The 19,201-nt window shown below is 40.7% G+C and overlaps 1 long non-coding RNA gene across 2 annotated transcripts in view; it reads left to right on the forward strand.

Annotated features, from left to right (window-relative positions):
- LOC102077635 (uncharacterized) overlaps positions 1-19,201 on the forward strand; it is an 86,635-nt gene that overhangs the window by 14,823 nt on the left and 52,611 nt on the right. Inside the window, exon 3 of one of the 2 annotated variants that reach the window (XR_002057010.2) lies at positions 6,755-6,868. The exons of the other annotated variant lie outside the window; for it this stretch is intronic. This is a non-coding gene — a long non-coding RNA (uncharacterized LOC102077635). Of the gene's footprint in view, positions 1-6,754; positions 6,869-19,201 lie in introns of those variants that run through there. 2 annotated transcript variants of the gene reach the window in all.

A 19,201-nucleotide genomic window follows, 5' to 3' on the forward strand; every position in this document is an offset into this window, starting at 1 on the left:
TCTTTACGCCGTATGGCATTTACACCAAATGGTTATTAATTGCCAGACATAGTTAGACTGGGAGGAGCGGGCATTAGCATCAGAGTGGCAGATTGCCATTGAGTCTGCTAAATGTGCAAATACGCTCCGGTTAAATTGCCAGTTTATGACATGAAAGATCTGAAGTTGCATTTTTCATATTTTCATTCCTTATTCAGTTTTTTTTACTAAAAGATCCAGTATCTTGGAAGGCTCAATATATACTGAATTACACAAACTTTATACAAGCTATTGTATAATTATACAAACTGATATGTCTCAATTAAGTATGATGTTACATAGGTTTGCTTGTTTCTTGTTTCTTCTTGCTGAGAGTCAAATATTAGGGTCAGTTTAACTCTCATGCTATATAAGGAGGTTGAAACAGGAGAAAATTAATTTAGCTCAACATAAAACCTTAAAGCAGGGGTCCTAGTACCTCTTTCCAAGGTAAACAGAAATTAGTTTGTAGAGTTTGGCTAACCTAACCTAGAGTTTGGCTAGCATTAGCTCAGAGAATGGGCATGTCAATACAGTTTAGTCTTGCTACTGCCATGTTGACTTTTTGTGCTTACATAAATGTATTCCTATATTTAATATGTACATATGTATATATGTATATATATATATATATATTTTTTTTTTCCCAGCAATGTATACTTCTGCTATGCATCTGCACAACATTGTTGCTTTATTTCATTATTTAATTCTGAGAGCAGATTTAGTCCTTGTCTCTCGCTCACTGTGTCAGAGTACTTGAACAAATGTGATGCTCTTTCATGTAGAGCAGCGGTCCCCAATCTCAGTCCACGAGGGCCAGTGTCCTGCAGGTTTTAGATGTGTCCTTGATCCATCACAGCTGATTTAAATGGATAAATTACCTTCTCAACATGTCTTGAAGTTCTCCAGAGGCCTGGTAATGAACTAATCATGTGATTCAGGTGTGTTGACCCAGGGTGAGATCTAAAACCTGCAGGGACACCGGCCCTCGTGGACTGAGATTGGGGACCCCTGATGTAGAGTAACCAAGAAAGCTGATATGTACACTAAAAATGATTTTTTACACCGTGATGATTCGAGCAACAACACATCCAGGCTCCATTTTTTCCTCCATCACTCATATAAAGCAGGTGATTGGCTCTTTCAGCACTATCTTTGGCATTACTTAATAAGTTTTATAATCAAATGTCTTTCACTGATGTCTCTGATTGTCAGTTTCGCCTTTAACATTTATAAATAGAAACCAAAGCACTATGTCTTGACATATAGTAATCTAAGCTCTGTGTGCAGCTAGTCGGATGTTCAAGGTCTTTGGTGAAACTGTTATTGTTTACTTTTAAGCCATCTTGTTAATACAGTTTTTTGCATTTGCTTAGTCTAAATTCTAAAACCTTTGCAATACATTTTTAAAGCAGAAGGAGTTGATATCTGTTCCTGGTCTGTTAACTGCTAATGAAAGAATTTTCTGAAATTATTGGAGTGGTTCCTTAAGAGACTGGCACTTCTCAAAAGAAAACTAACAAGCACTTTCTTTTCTCAAGAAATTGTTAAAGGGATCCAGCACAAAGTGGTCTTAAATCCAGTGAACAAGTCATTTTGTTCAGTCATTTGCGTTCACTTTCACTTGTCCTCAGTGTAGCCGAATGGCTGCTACTGAAATAAGTTGGAGTAAGGTAGACTACTTCTTCCAAGAAAATTCATTTTGATTTTAAAGTGGAATTACCTTACCACCTTGGCAGCTTTTCTCACTTACTTATATACAATAAGATGGATATTTTTTAAAGTGCGCAATGTACATACATCCTCTTCCTCCCTAGCTGATTTTTCTGGTCCCCTCTTTCACATAATTCGTGACACCACATAGCTCTTCATCAGGTGCTGGCCGTCAGGGCCTCTTGCACATGCAGACGATTACCTTGTCCCCTGATTGCCATCATACAGGGAGGGGGAGATTTTTTTCTTACAAATTAGTGGATAAATAGATACCCCACCACCACTACCACCATTCACCCCCTCTCCTTTGCCAACTCCACCCATTCACCCTGTGCCTAATGACGAGGGCTGGAGAGCCGTAATGAAAAACTATACATCACAATCAGCCGGACAGTCCTATTCATGGCTATGCATTATGCTCACTAGTCATAATCATCGCTGCTGTGACAGAAGAGATGTGGAGAGAGGGGAAGGGAGGAGAGAGTACGATAGAAGAACAGGTGATGTGAAATGGTTTGGGATTTAATTGTAAGCTGGAATGAAAGGAGAAAGCGTGGTGGAGAAGTAGAAGAAATGAAACAATCAGGACAGAGTACACGGTGGTCTTTCTGCACTGGCTCTGGGTTTTTTTTTTTTTTTTTATCACCCTTGTAATGAATGTACTGCACACCAGTGTTGCTGCAGTGAACTGTAGCAGTGTTACCTGCCTGTCTTTTTTTCCTGTGATTAGGATGTGATAGTTATATTATGAGATGCTTGGAACCGCAGGCAGCACCAAAAACCATTGCAAGATTTTGAAGCTATGGTCCAAGGTTAGGAATGTCTTCAACCTAGTACATTATATCAAATGTCAATATTCAGTGGCAATGCAGGAAGCAGCATGTTCTTTAAAAAAAGAATGGATTGGTGTGTAATGCATCCCATTCAGACTCAGCTATTATTGCCTATTTTCCCTATAACCAGGTGGTTTAACTGCCTCATTTTAACCATGTCTTACCTTGAGGCCCTTCAGTAGTGCACAATAACAGCCATCTTGCAGGTTCATTGCATGTCATGTTGTACCAGATGAGTCTAATAAAATCCTGATTACAGTTCATGCCTGTGACTGTACAATATTAGTTTGAAGCAAGACAGAATAGCCTACCTACAATGTAAATGAAAAAAACAAAAACAAAATACAAACACACATCCAGTGGCCGATTGTAACATCTGCTTATGTACAGTCCTGAAGTGCAGTTTTGTACTTAAGAACTATTGAGATGTGTTTGAGATGGAACAGAAATGAAAACAGAACGCACTGATTTGCAAACTGCTAACTCATAATTTATTCACAATAAAAAATAGAAAAGAAGTTTAAGCTGAGGAACAATGTAAGAAAAAATTGAGCTGATGGCAGCAAGAAACATTTTGCAGTGAATTAGGTTAACTGACAACAGGACATAACATGATTGGGTATAAGAAGAACATCTTAGAGAGGCAAAGTTTCTTAGAAGTAAAGATGGACAGATGTTCACTAATCTGAAAAAATGGTCTTTAAATTGTAAGGTAAGACAATGAAATCCACAGAAACGTATTCACAGAGCTAAAGTTTTCCTGTAGCCTTCTATAGGTCTGGAAGTTTGCAGCCACAGCTATTGTTACCTGGTGGCCTTCAGGCAGATTGCACTTTCACATTGGCTTCATTTTTCGATTGTACTGTCTATGACTCTAACAACAGAAACAACAGTCATGGTCAAATGTTTTGGCAGTGGCAAAGTCTGTTTTTTGCATGCACTTTGTTTCAGTCTTCATGTAGAGTTTTGCTAATGCTAAAACCTTTGACAACAACTGTAGAATTGTCAATATAATGAAGAATCCTTATGGATGGGAACTGGGTGTCCAAACTTTCAACTAGTGATCCATACTGATAGATTTTGGGTTTTTCAAAGAGGGAGGAGATACACTTTTCATGCATCTGAAAACATGCTTTTTTCACAGCGCTTACTCTGTGGTAATGTTAATCCTACCCAAGTCTGCAGGTTGCATGCTCTTTGTTCGCTCCACACCAGCTGTATGTTTGGGATCACACTGCTGCTGTGCAGTGAATACAAATCTAAACATGTAACCAAAACTGATCTGAACTGTGTGGTGGTTTTTATGGATGCTTGGACTGTTGTCACAGTTGTGATACAGAAACTCTGTTTCTTCCACACGTTTATGCCCACCAGTCAGGTTTTGGCCTGCCCCCCAAAAAAGAAAAAAAGACTCATTGGAAGTGTAATAAAAATAATTTAACCAGTATCTTAAGATTGAAGTTTAATTTCATCTAGCAAAATACAGGACAATGCATAGACTTCTGGCTTTTTTCTTTAACTATATGTGGACAAATCATCCTTAGATCCTCGGTCACCCCTACAAAGACCTCTTTTGAGTCACGAAACCCCCTGAAGCTTAAATGGAAAGCTCCAACTCACCAATGGAGATACAACAAGCAGGAGACCATTGGGATGGTATGTGTCTTGGTCCAGCTTTTGTGCGAAAAACAAAACTAAAACAAGCAAATATAGACACGGTAACGCGGACAGTTTCAGAAAAGGCAATCCGAGATTAAGTTTTTCACTGTTATTCTTTATTTTCTCTCTCAAACAAACGCACCTTCTAACACAGATGTTTTTTCGCAGCTCGTTAACCAGAATAGCTCCTCTACATCGGCTTATCCGGCTGCTGCCACATGCTGAGCTACTTCTGCCATCCACCATCCTCAGGACAGTAAATGCTGATGGTGTGTGCCTGTTAGAATATGCAGTCCCAGTGTGTAGGTGTACTTACAGAGTCTTACATGTGTTTGTTGAAGATAGGCGGCAAGCAAACTGGGGAAGAGCAAAAATGGGATTGGCAGAGAAAAAAGAATGACAGACACAAAGTAAGGAAATGGCAGAGGTATAGAAGGCACACATACAAACACATTTACCCAGAATCCTTTGAGGGTGCTTTGTATTAGGACAAAGCTGCGTAATAAAAGTAAGATCACATAATCACTTTGACTACAGCGGAAAACCAGACCAGCTAAAATACCCAGGGGACAAATAATAAGGTTCCCCTATCAAACGTGTTGGGACCATCTGCTGCCAGGTGTATGTGTATAAAAGTGTGTCTGTGTATGTGTTAGCAACACAGCAAGCGAGAGAAAAAAAACAGAAAATGTGGAAGCTTTTATATCTCACAGACATATGCAGGCTCATTGCTACAAGCGCACACACCTATCCTCTGTCTGTTTTTATAGAGTGGCCGCTTACAAGCCACCAAATGTCATGGCTGTAGTTAATCCCATACAGCCTGCCTAATGAGACTGTACTTCACACACTCACCTTTGAGGGTCTGTGTGTGCGTTTGCATATTCACTTAGTACGTATATATTAACACTAGTGCCTACACATGCATGTTTGAGGTGGTGAGTGTACTTGTGTGTATACGTGGATGGGTGTGTCACCTCTGACCTTGCGTTCACCCACATCTCATTCCATCTCATTAAATATGTATATCTTATCATGTAACCATCTCACAAATGCTTTCTTTCACACACACCTACTCGCTAGTTGTAAATTCTGCCAAATGACAGCGACAGGGTTGTATGGAGAGAGAGAGAGAAAGAGAGAGAGAGAGAACTGAACGATTAATGAAAGAGGAATGATAGCAGAAGGGACATAATGACATGTCTTTCTGTTGTCTTCGTATACAAAGAGTCTTGATCGAATCTGACCTAATAAAATGATGTGGTATAGTGATAAAAGACAGCTGTGCTCTCCTGTAAAACACTGCATCCTCAGCATTAATTATTGACATGACTGAGGTGCTGCTAGAAGGGTTTACAAGGCGAGAAAACATGACACTGACCACCAGCACAGTTCATCACAGCTGAACGTTGGATATACCCAAACTACAGTGGGTGTCCACAGGTTTCTTACCAGCCAAGAAGTAGTACTAATCATTAACGGAAATTATCAACAGGTTCTGCACACTGAGTTTGCCTTTAATAATTTCAACTCTGTGTGTGTGTGTGTGTGTGTGTGTGTGTGTGTGTGTGTGTGTATTCTTTACCTAGCTTGAAAATGCCTCATCTGATCTTACTTGGCGAGACTGATTCCCGGGCGTGGAGTAAATGCAATGTTAAGGTTACTGGAGGTGGAAGGCATTTCATTTTGGGGTCTTTGTGGTGTTGCTCTTTTTGCTAAGTATGCTCATAATCAAATGTAAATAAATGTCATATATATATACAGTATATGTGTCATATATTGTAAGATCTCATGCTTTATTTGTTACCTCAGAGGTGATGGAAACAGTAAAAGGTTAAATAACGTTTAACAATAAACATCCCCTGGCTGTGACATCTGCCTTTGATGATGGTAATATGCCTGTGATAGCTGGCATTACATTAATATTAATAAAGTCAGCAAGTCAGAAAATTTGAAATGTATTGATAAATATTTAAATATGCTTTGTTGGAAATACAATTATTTTGTCATCCCTCATTTAAGTAAATACTCCACTGGACAGAAGTTTGACCCAGGAGTAGAAGCTTCACTCTTTTCCCTTTTTAGTTTTCCATTCCAGTCTACTTCTGATGTTTTTTTTATCCTTTTAAACTGAATCTCTAAATTTAGTCTCAGGATTGGACAGCTACTGTACAGGTTTGGGTCACTATTAAATATACTAACATCCAGAATGTAGGAAAGTAGATCTGAACTGGAGCGGTATAAGCTTTAAAAAATTCAGCCAAGCTTGACCACTCTGAAAAAATAGGTCTCTCATCCTGTTTATCGAGTTCAAGTTGATCAGATTTTACAAAACACACATGCACCAAGGTGACAGGCAGCAGGGGCAAAGCCACAATCGATGGCCAAACAGGGAGTCCGCTACGGTAAATGTGTGCGTGAACATATTTCTGTGTGTGTGTGTGTGCCTGCATATGAAAAGCCAAAACAATGGGCCATCAGATTGAAACTGACTTCACCTTGTATCTTTTGGCCCCGGCTTGTGACAATAGATTGGACAGGAAATCCAATGGCAAGCTGAAAGACAAGGAGAGCAGAAGAGGGGGATGGAAAAGCAGAAGGAAAACAGATTGCCAGCGTGCTCCTGATGTGTAGGGGTGTGTGAACATATATATTACCGCATCTTCCTAATATATGCATGTGTTAGGATTTACGTGTTTTAATGTGTATTCAATAAAACTGTGTATTGACTTTAAATATTTGGCATGGTTTCAGGTGCAGGTGCTCTGACGTGTTAGTGAGTGAACATGAATGTGTGTGGGTGTGCTTGTGTGGCGGATGACCCGGCCCATTTTAATCTGTGGCAGAGAGAAGATGTGGTGAAAACCATTATCACTGTCTCCCTGTCGCTGATAACAGCCCGCTAATCTGTTTGCTGGAGGTATTGAACAAATGCATTTGTGCCACGGATGGACAGGGAGAGAGGGGATGAATGGAGAGATGGGAGAAGGTGTGTGTGTATCTGTGTGTGTGTGTGTGTGTGTGTGTGTGTGTGTGTGTGTGTGTGTACAAGCAGGGGGTGGTCAGAGGGGTGCTGATGAAAAATGAGAGGATGAGGAGGTTGGGAAAACTTCCCCGACAGCAGTAGCCTCCCTGTGACAACAAGGAAAGAGAGAGAGATGAGGAAACGGAATGAGCGAGAGGTAAAGACAATGTGGGAAGATGGAGGAAACAAATTGGGGTAATGACAGAGACGGATGAAAAGAAATGAGAAGGAGAAAGACTGAATGAAAAAAGGGAAACAGCAAAGGGAGAGGCGAGAAAAAAAATCAATGGCACGAGAGTGTCTTCTGATAAGGAATGAGAGAAAAAACAGTTCATTGACATTGGAGATGTTGGACCGAGAAGCAGATCATGTGGTGTCTTAACCTTAACATAAACTAAAGTTGTTTATTTTTTTGTCTGTGCCTTAAGATATATATTCACTAGCTGGGACCGCATCCTCGGTAACGATGGGCGATGAGGGATGAGGAAGTGTGAACTGGTGCTGCGGTTTGGGGAAGGCCTCGAAGGGGACTGGCGACAGCTCCCGGGCCGGGCAGATCCCCATGTACTAACGAGAAGAGAATGAAGGAAAGGAAGAGAGGATGAGAGGAGAAGAGAGGGAAAATGGGGGGTAAGGGTGGGGCATGAAAATGAGAACAGCAGGTATTGGTGAAGGGGGCTTTTATAGCCTGAGGCCGGAGGGGGCGTGGAGGAGGAGTGGTCCCGCTCCTGAAATTCAGATGATATCTCCACCTATTCTGTTAGTCCATCAGTGGTTTAGAATACTGCTGGATACTACAAAAGAATCATAATCACCCCCTCTGTGTTTGCACTATCCAACACTAGCTTGACATAAGAAAGTTGTTGAGAAGGTGTCAAAGCAAATGTATTTGGCAAGTTCATAGGACATAATTAGAGTGTAAGGATACGGTTGTGCCTCTAAACTTACCGTAGTCTTGTGCTGTCGCCCCTAGAAGGTGGTGCTGGGTTAGACAGATGTTTAGAGGCTGGGAGTAGTAGTTAACCTATGAAATGTTGAAGATTGTTAAGGTGTAAAAGAAAAGAATAGGTAGGCCAGAGAGGGGTTGTAACTCCATGAGTACCATGTCAAACACAAGGAGAGACATACCTGATTTTTACCGCGTCCTTTCAAACCGTCACCATCATCAATGTCTGTCTTTCGAATCTGTCATATTGTCACAATCTTTTTTATTTGGGGAGGTTGTTTTCTTCAGTTTCCAACCTGTCTTAGTCTTTCTGTGTAAGTGTCTCTCACTGCCTTGTGTGTCATCTCTTCACCTCCACTATCACTTCTCTCCCTCCTGCTCTGCTGAGGCCCTGGGGCACCATCTGCCTGCTCCAGCTAACCCTTGTATAAGTTTTCCAATTGCAATTCCTGCTGGATTATGGCATGGTGGTGAAGAGAGGACATTTCCTCTCTGATTATATATTTGATTCAATGGCGTGATTATTGGAGCAATATCTGTGTGTGTGTGTATGTGTGTGTAGATGGAGAGGAGGATGATGCTGAGTGGGGACAGAGACCTTGACCTCACCCAGGGGACATGGACATCCCTGTGCTTTCTCTCTGGATGTCCACACACACAAATCGAGACTTGCAAACGTGCAAACAGATACATACATGTGTTCCATCCCCCAGAATCCCTGCTTGCAAATTGCTGTCGTTACACACACACACACACACACAAACACACACACAGATTTATACACACAGCCCTCTTCATCCTCTAGCCCTGAGGTTAGGGGCTGTAGATGGCAGACATGGAGATTGGTTTTTAGTTAAATGTCAGTGGAGGTGAAAGTACTGCCCAAAGGCACATGTGTGTATGTGTGTGTGTGTGTGTGTGTGTGTGTGTGTGTGTGTGTCACCGTCTCTCATTCTCTCAGTTTCTCTCAGTTTCTCTCTCTTCCATGGTGCCCATCTTTTGCATCAGTTTCTGTCTTTCTCTTTGTCTTTCTTTGTCTCTTTTGTTGTTTGTGAAAAACTTTGGGTGCCTTTTACAATTTTTTTTCTGACTCTTGTCTGCCCTTCCATAAAATATGGGATTTTGGGTCAATTACTCGCATGCCCTAAACCATACCCTGCATGTAAGGGATATAATGTACTTATGCAGGCTAAAGTTTGCAGAGAAAGAGACTGTGGTAGATTGATGGGTGACAATACACTGTACCTAATAGGCTGACCGATAATCAACATTTCTCTGAACTAACTGTTCCTAATCCACGTTTATCATTTTAACTAAGAAAACTGAAGTCCTGTATTTTAATCCATCGAGAATGTTTCCCCAATTTTAGAATTGCCCCCCCATCTTTTCTTATTCTCTCCTTTACTGATAACCTCAAAGACTTTCAACCTTGTGTAAAATTTGGGCTTGTTCAGTCACATGTAAGCTCATGAACACAAATGTCTCGAGATAACAGTGAGACAGGCCTTAATTTTACTCTTTTTCTTTTACTATTATTGACAATTGCTATTGGTATAAAAATTTAGATTACCGCAGCTTACATTTATTAGGCAAATTGTTGTGGAATATTTGAAAGTCAGTTGACCAGGCAGTTACGTTGCAATGGCATGCTGCTGAACGAACAGCTGGCTGCCAAGTGTGTGGCACAGCTTGCATGGGTGACTTCCAGCTGGTGCATCTCATGAGCACCGATCCAAAAGATGCTGTGCATCTGGTGCACAGCAGTGACCCGCTTGGCCTTTTCATTGTTAGCGAATATAAACCAAAGACGAGTTAGAGAAATTTGACTCATGTCATCATCAGTTTGTTCCCACCATCTGAGATTTGACAGCTGGATCATGCCAAAGCTGGGCATGAAAATGGCTTCAGAAACTTGGCATCCTGACCAGAGTGAATATTTGAATACTTGTGTATGTTTGTTCCAGTGTGTGTGGCCTGTCCTGTTTAAACCCAGATGTGTCAGTCAGCTTGGGGTGGCAGTTGTCAAAATGGTATTTCCAGCACCAGAGCTGGAGGCTTCTCTGACACACACACACACACACACACACACACACACACACAGACACACACACAGATCATGTCTCGAAGGGCTGTTATTGTTCTAATGTGACCCGTACGTTGTCTGTCCACCAATCTGATCATACGGACCACTAAACCACAACACTGCCCCTAACTGTGCACGTGTTGACTGCATGCTCACTGACTGACAGCTGTCACAAAGCCTGAGAAGCAGTAGACCGTATGCACTGTGAATTTATGCGTGTATGTGTGTCAATGTAGATACTGTATAGACAGAAGAAAAGGTCACTGTCTGTGAGCTGTTTGACTGTCAGCTGCACTGGGCTGATGTCGCACACATATAGAGGGTGGTGATCGCAGCAGATGGTGGTTGTTAAACTGGGATCATACATACACATGCTCACATCTGCTGGGGGAGACACACACATCACTGCCAGAGTTTCACTAGGCACCCCAAAATCCATCATCCCTACTGGCAATAGTGATGGCTGTGTTGGTTCACAATGGAAGCAAAATAACTTACCAGCTGTGCAGTTAAAATATATTTTGTTTTGAAGTTCTTAAGAAGAATTAACAGATTTCAAAAAACTGTCAGCATCATTTCAAAATAATATTTGTAGTATTGGAAATTACTTACTTTGTTTGCCTGTGCTAATAGACTATTACTCCAACACTACATGACACACAAAACCAAATTTTAAGTTGTGCAAGGGCAGATAACGATAGCAAACAAGGAATGACTTACATACTTATGCATGCGGTCCACTTGATGAGATCACCACATCATATTTAAAAGTGTTTGAAATGTCACAGTCTCTGTAAATATTCAACCACTGAAGTGCTGTAAAATGAGCTGTGGCAGGACAGGGATTTTATTGTTATCTCACGTTCTCGGCTCTGTTTCACTTACCATACTGTGCAGCGTCCATTTGAACCAAAGCACCACAGGAGCTGAAAGAGCAGCCAAGGCAACAAATGAGCCAATTTGGAGACACAAATGCCCTGGCATAATACTTTCCCATAGTTAAAGCCTACAACAATACACAGAGGCAGAGAGTAATTGTGACATTAGTGGTTTGGAGTGTATCCCTGTAGACCAATATCCCGTCTGTCAGCATATGCATGTGTGCGTCGCCGCAGTGAGTAAGTCAGACAGTTAATGCACAAAAGGAAATGCCCATAACTCTTGGAAATCCTCACAACTGGTGTTGTTGCACATGAAGATGTGCATAAATAAATAATGAACTACTCATTAGCTGTCACTCACTGGAGAGGTACAGTCATTAAGGGCAGTGTTGATTCATTTCACTACTTATGGATTGCACTATTAGGACTGTTTCTACTGATTTCCAGCTCCCATTAAATTAAAATACTAATTTATAAATCACCTTGTTTGAAACCCCCCCCAAAACATTCTATTCACACTGTCATTAGTGTATACTGCTGCGATTTTTACGCACGATCTGATATCGTCGTGTTGGTGTTGTTCCCAGATCATCATACTAAATGTTGTTCCAGGATCAACATTGCAAGTGACCAATCAGAATGTTGTGACGTCATACTTTTGCGATTTCGGGAAAAACCGCCGTAAACCACAGAAGACAACTAAAGTGCACGATCGCATAATTTTTTCCTAGAAATTCAAAAGTGATATTGTATTATTTTTTTCATGAATTTGAATTTTCATCAAAATAAAATCAAGAGGACTGCAGAATACACCAATCAGTATGTATGTAAAACTCTCAGAGCTCCATTGGAAGAAGCTCAAACGAAAGTGAGATTTCTCCAGATGTATGTGTTTCACCTGTAGCCTATCCCAGTACAAGAGTCAGATTATATCATATAAACAGACAGCCATTCACATTCACAATCACACCTACAGCCAATTAACCTATAAGGCATGTCTATGGGCAGTGGCAGACAGCAGGAGTACCTGGAGAGAACTCAAGGAGAAACAGGGAGAACGTTCCTGAACCAACCAGGACCTTCTTAAAGTGAGGCAACAGTGAAAGCAACAATTTTCCACTCAGAGCCCTCAGAGTTCTGTTTATAAGTCAGAATCACTGATTCACAACTTTATACAGTGCTTTAAATACTTTCTAATTGGGAAGCTTACACTAACACTCCAATGTATGTATCATGAGTAGTTAAAAGCTCAGTAACATACCCTATGGATGCAGATTGACAGTAGACAGACTGGAACTAAACTTCTAAAAGGAGCTGTGAGATTAGGCATTTATGACATTTTAAAATGGTAATCACAAGGGAAAACCCCTAAAAAATTTACTCCTAACTAAGAAACCAGATACTTTGACGTTAAAGAACTGGAGGGAAACTGAGACATTCTTAAATCTCAGCAACCACCTGAATAAAGTCCAAACCCGAGTACAAAGATCAAACTGAATAAAACCCTACTGTCCTATTGTCCAAACCTAGCAACCCTTACACACATGCTCCTACCACCATGGCGTTTGCCTGATAAATGGCCATCCCCTGTGCCTATAAACAGCAACCACTTTCTCATACACACACACACCCACACACACACAGAAGGAGCTCGGCGCTCCATTCTAGCCCACTAATTCCTATTCATTTAAAACAGTCACCAGGGCACGGTGTAGCCTAGCTCGGCCCCAGACACCAGCCATTCATTATTCAGCTGCTCGCTTTATGAATGGCTTACAGGTGGATGCTACAACAGCAACAGAGAAACACTGCTCATAAATCAAAACACACACACACACTCTCTTTTTTAAAGACTACAGAGCCTGGAGATACAGGGCCTACGTGTTTGTTCATGAACGGGAGTGTGCAGCGTCGTCAATTTCCCTCTGTGCACTTTCTCTTGGTGCTGTTTAATTAGTAATGAGAACAAATATTTGTTTGTTCCAAAACTAAGAAAGGGAGGGGAAGTAAGAGAAAGAGCAAGCGAGAGGGAAAGGAGGGAGAGAGAACGGCTAGAATAAATGAGTTTCCCCACGCTTTCTGTCACAAACAAGCTGTCTAACTGTTGTTTCCTCTCCACAGGCAGCCAGTGACAGAGATGGCCACTATACTAAGTGTGTGTGTGCAATCCAACAGGAAAGCACAGGGCAGCTGTTTAACAGAGTCAGTGATATAACTAATAGATCACACAGTGTTACATTTGTCAATGTGGCACTTTCTCCTATATTGAGTTACACTCCAGGGCTTTCTGTGTTCCTATTCCTCCCTTGCTGTATTCTTCTTCTTCTCCTCTTCCCTTGCTCTCTGACTCCCTTTTTTGTCTGTCTCTACTATTACTAACCTACGCCATCTTTCTCAGTTTCTCTCTGCAAATTATGACTGAAACTACATACAGCAAGGGAGATCAGCCTACTAGAACAATGCACTGGTCTGGTCAAGATGTTGACAACATTCTCACCCACAAACCATGATGGATTACAAGACAGCCCGTGTGTGCTCTTTCTGCAGAACTGTAATATGCTACCTAAATGTACTTTGTTGAGCAGTATTCTGTTATTTATTTTTAGCTTTCTAAAGTTCAAAATAGGAATATGCAGTATATGAGGGTTGCATAGACTCTAAAATGTTAACAAACAAGTATAGCTCAAATGTAGTACGGCGTCTGAGACATCTCCTGTGACTCGGACAAGAATTGGATGATAAAGTTACTGTCTAAAGAAGCAGGAGTAATGTTTGCAGGTGGTACATCACTTAGTAATGTCTTGGTGAAACATGTAAATAAAAGTAAATAATAATCTTGACATGGAAACACTAAGTAAAGTTTAGAGCGAATAAAGAACACAGTCTTTACTCAGCGCCAGTCATTCATAGATGTCCCTAACCCTGCCTCTGTGGGTGTTGTGGATTCCCTGCTTGCAGGTTTCAGTAACAGAGAAGAGCACTGGGTTAAGTGAATGACATATTTTATTTTAGCTTGCTTTTAACAAAGCTGTGTTCTACAAAGCAAAACACATCAACAATGGAAGAAACAGTAGAAAAAAAATCACTTTCCTGTGTGTTTGTGTCTGTGGAAAGGACTGCAGTACTTACAGTAACAAGCATAGTTGCTGTCAGCTCAAGAAAAAGAGTTGCTGGCTCACGAGGCTCTTTTTCTATAGCTGATTTCACCTGGGTTCACTCGCCAACGCTTTGCGTCAAACTCTGAGTGCACGCTTCAAAAAGGAAAAGTGTTCTTTACCATGTTGTCTGTCATTCAGCTGAGTGATAAAGTTTGCTCCAAGAAACATAAAACCATGAATCTAAGTGTGCTTCACAAGGATGTGTAAAGTATGTGAAAGAGACCGAGTGTGTACAAGAGCTCATGAAGGCCCAAGCAGATTTAGTAGAATTTAAAATAAAAGAACAAAAACAAAACATTAATGCAATCAAGTCCCAGAGGGATGGTTGTAGGAACTTAGTGTCTGTTGCAGTGATAATAAACACAGAAACACACACACAAAGCTTTTTTTTTAAATTTTCCACTTACCTTGGGTTTACTTATTTTTCTTTTGTGATTTGTATACTACATGATGTCTGAGTGTGTGTTTGCGTGTGTGTGTGTGCACGTGTGTGTCTGTCTGTCTGTAAAAGAGAGAAAGTGGTGCCATTGCAGCCCTGATTGATGGATCCTTCTGTGTTCCACTCAGCTTGTCTTTCACAGCCGGGCCTCTAATCCTGTTTCCACCCTGTCACTTACTCTCCTAAACACACCTGCACGTGTGCACATTTATATACACAAACATACACACACACACACACACACAAACACTGATTCTCTTCCCAGTTCGTCAGTCACGCAGATACACACCAAGATATGAAAGCAGTATGTGACAGCGCATCTAACAGCACTCTCAGCAGCCACACATATGCTCACACCCATACGCACACACTCACACGAGCACACTCTGTGGTTTAGTGTTGGTTTTTGTTTTCCCCCAGCTGACCTCTTAAAGAAAATAGCTTATGTTAGGTTGTGTTGTGTTCAGTCAGACAGAGACAGACATATAAAGATCATCATTATTTGCAGCATGCAAATGTGCGTATGTGCACATTTGTGTTTGCTTGGTGAACTCATTTAACTGGACTATTCATAACAAAGTTCATAGCTCGGTGGATTTATGATTACGTCTGCATATATATTTTTAGCTACAACTGCTTAGCTGATGTATCTCATTGGCCTGTTCGCTTGCATGTAAAAACAGCTTGAAATTTGCCTGAAAACTATAAAAATGTTTGCAAAAAGTAGAAACATTTTTAAAAAGGCACACTAATATGTTATGAGTCATTACCATTTTGCCTAAAGTTGTTCTGCTGATATCAGTCCACTTACAAACTAACTCCTTGCAACATATATTACAGCAGCACTTGATTGTGGTATAGCCTACCATACATTCTGTTCATCCTCAGCAAATGTGTACCTGCACTGCAGTGGTAATAAGACCTGAACCTACGCAGCTTTGCTGCTCAGTCTGCCTGCACAGAATGGTGGTGGATAGTGCTATATATAAATCCAACTTTACTGTTTCTCACATGTGGACTTTACTTGGGAGGGATGTCCAGTTTTTTAAAAGATTGTCAAGCACATATATCGACACATTTTACCATTTTTAATTTTACTACTTTTGCTACTCCTTCATGTCAAAAGGATGTAATTGAAGTGAATCAAGATTAGAAAGTGGGTGAAGCACTTTAGGTACATCCTACTGAAAGAACGCCTGGGACAGACAAAAGAAACACTGAATAATTACATCATTTGACTGGCTTGGGAACGCCCTGGGGTTGCTCCTGGAGTGTGTGATGGCCACACCTGCAACCACACAACAATAATGTCTGTAACCCCAGTGCACCAACACTTTTGAGTTGTCTTAGTTTCATATACATAAACACATAAATAATGACAACATTCTTGAGGTCACATTGTCACAAATATTAAATTGTTGTATGTTCAACTTTCTTTTATCTTATTTGCTATCAGTTTCTTTCTCTGTTTTATTGGTGCTGTGGGTCCATTTGGCTGCTGAATGCAGCACTATTATATACAGGAAGTGCTGATTGGGCGCACAGCTCCATCATGGGGAGTATGGTTATGTGACTTACTGTAAATGTTTGATTTTGTTTTCTTTGATTCACAAGTAAAGTATTTGTTTAGTTTTGTGTTTGATGACTATTGCTGCAATTTGAAGTAACTAGTAAACTAACATGTTTTGTTTCTTTTTGGTAGATAACTTGTTGTAGTGTTTGTTTCACCTTGTGTCAGACTGGTTGGATCAGCCAGTATTTAAGTTCTCTTTGTCTTTATTTGACCTCTTTGAAGGGCATTGTACTGTTATTTGACATTTTTGCAATTTATTTTTTCATTTTCAGGGAAAATGAAATCCATTTATTTCCAAAATTACTACTGTGTCCTCATGTCTAACCACCTCAGTCCCTCACAGGGGGTCTCTGCTTAGACTGCTTAGAAAATGCATGGATGGCTGGATGGATGGATGCATGTAGGCATACAACATACTTTTCCCACCCGTTTCCCACTGCCACAAATAGAAAAACTATTTATTTATATTTATTGCCAAAGCTTTATAATCCTCCAATTCATCTGTTCTCCAACGGACTGCCATAACTGTGTACAGTATATTAACATCAGTATGAAATTGTATGATAGTGAATGGAAGCTGCTGGACCTGTTTAACGGGAATATTTTAAAAGGGAATAGCAACAGTGATCTTTTGCTTAGCCTATGTATACGTACAGAAGTTAACCAACCGATCTAAAAATGCAGCCAGCTGTGAGCTTTAGATAACACACGGGACTAACTACCTGTACTCACACACACTGCACGCACACACAAACAGTCTTGCAGCCACGCATGATTCATAACCTGGTGTGGAGCCTTTTGACACAAAGGCAATAGAAGCAGCAGCTTGTACAAGCCTGGACTTTTATTCCTTTCAATTTGTCTTGCTTAGAAAAACAAACCAGTGAATACGTAAATAAAGCGGTAGGGAGAGAGAGAGAGGGAGAGAGAGGGAGAAAGGATGGATGAATGACCCTGGCTCAGCAGAGAGAGGAGGCACCAGTGAGGTACCTCCTCTTTCTAAAAGTCTTGCTTTGGTGAATGTGTGCATATGTACATTTCCATGTTGGCATGGGATATCAAGGTTATTTTGGTTAATTAAAACTAAACTACAAACTGTAGATTAAAAAAAAATACTTCACTACCTTTACAGCATTTTAATTATTTTTATTTATTTATTTTTTGTTCTGTTTTGTTGAGAGAAAAGTTGTGTTAGTTACACAGCTTCACCCTGAAACTAAAAGCATGAAAAACATTGTTTCTGGTAACTTAAGCCTTGGGAAGAGGTGGAAGCCATGGCTTTGCAGAGTATCCTCAAGGCCTGCTGCAACTATAGAAATATGTGTGTTCATTGTTTTTATATTCAGTTGACAATCTAAAGGTTACATGTAGTTAGGATTTATTTGAGATGTTATGGATCTAGCATTTCCTTTGTTGTGCTTAGTTACAAACATTTAAGGTGAACTGTCATTAAGCACATTGTGACTGTCAATGTACAGATCAGATAACCAAAAATATCTACAGCACAATGAATCTTGAGTAGGTTTCTCTCTCTCTCTCTCTCAGCTGTGATTTGTGAACATGAACACTGTTTCCCTCTGGGGTCTGATGGATATGGGAATCATTACTTAACAGCAAGTACAGCAAACACATTAAATCTCTCATCCTGTCCACCTTCTCCACATCCTCCAAACACCTCCTTCGTCTTCTTGCTCCCTGGGCTGCCCTGTAGTTTAAATACACACTTTTCTGACAAAAGCACAGCATTGATTCTGAGACAACACACACACACACACACACACACACACACACACACACACACACACACACACACACACACACACGCACACCCACACACCCACACACTAAATAGTACACAACGCAAAACCCAGGAGATTGTTTTTTCATAAGAGGAATGGTGAAGTATGGGGGTGGGTGGGTGGCATGGCACTAAGTGCCTAGTGTGTGTGTGTGTGTGTGTGTGTGTGTGTGTGTGTGTGTGTGTGAATATGTGTGGATAGCCAGGCCAGTAAAGGGAGCATGCTTTATGACAAGTGAAACGAGCCCAGAGAGAAGCTGTCCAGTTCAATACTTCATCTCAGCACAGAGCAAACTGTGCTGTGTTGATGAGAAACACACACACACACTTAGGCCACAGCTCATTTCGTAGCAGATTGTCTGTTATTGGTGACAGTTACACTCAGGAAAAGTCCACATGCATGGATACAGGTGTACACAGTTAGGAGTTATAGTACATCTCAACCCACGATAATAAAGACAAAACTGAAAAAAATAGCTAGCATTTAGTAATGACAAGAAGGTGACCACTGAAATTTATTGTACCAAAAGCCAGATGAGATGTTTTAGAACTTCACATACTCTAAATTAATTTAATGTGAGGTTTATATTCCAAAATAAATTCAGCAGCAGCGTACAGCATGCATACACTTCTCTACACTGTATACCCCAAATGACAGTGCACTAAACTCAAACATCTAAACTTGCTGACTTTAAAAGAAGCTCACCTTTGTGTAGACAGGACAAAAAAATCATCATAGCTGAGATGTTTGAGTTGACAGGAATGACACATGACATCTTTGCTCATAGAGCCTGCCCGGGTCCTACTGTTCGCTGATCTCTTTCACTGAGCAGGAGGTGAGAGAGCTCACGTCAGTTGCCTGCAGGAACTGGTGAACAAGCCACAAAACCCCCCCAAAACATCTTAATTCCAAAACTTGATGGGCTGCAACATCCAAAACAGTGACAATGGGCGGGTGAATGGCTCTAGTTTCCTGCAATGAAAATTAAGATGCAGTGTATAGCAAAGTTTCAGTAAGTAAAAAATGTTTTTTTTAACAATGACAAATGTGCGATCTTTTTTTTTTTTTCTTCCA

The sequence above is a fragment of the Oreochromis niloticus genome, linkage group LG18, assembly GCF_001858045.2.
Source record: "Oreochromis niloticus isolate F11D_XX linkage group LG18, O_niloticus_UMD_NMBU, whole genome shotgun sequence".
Lineage (NCBI taxonomy): Eukaryota > Metazoa > Chordata > Actinopteri > Cichliformes > Cichlidae > Oreochromis > Oreochromis niloticus.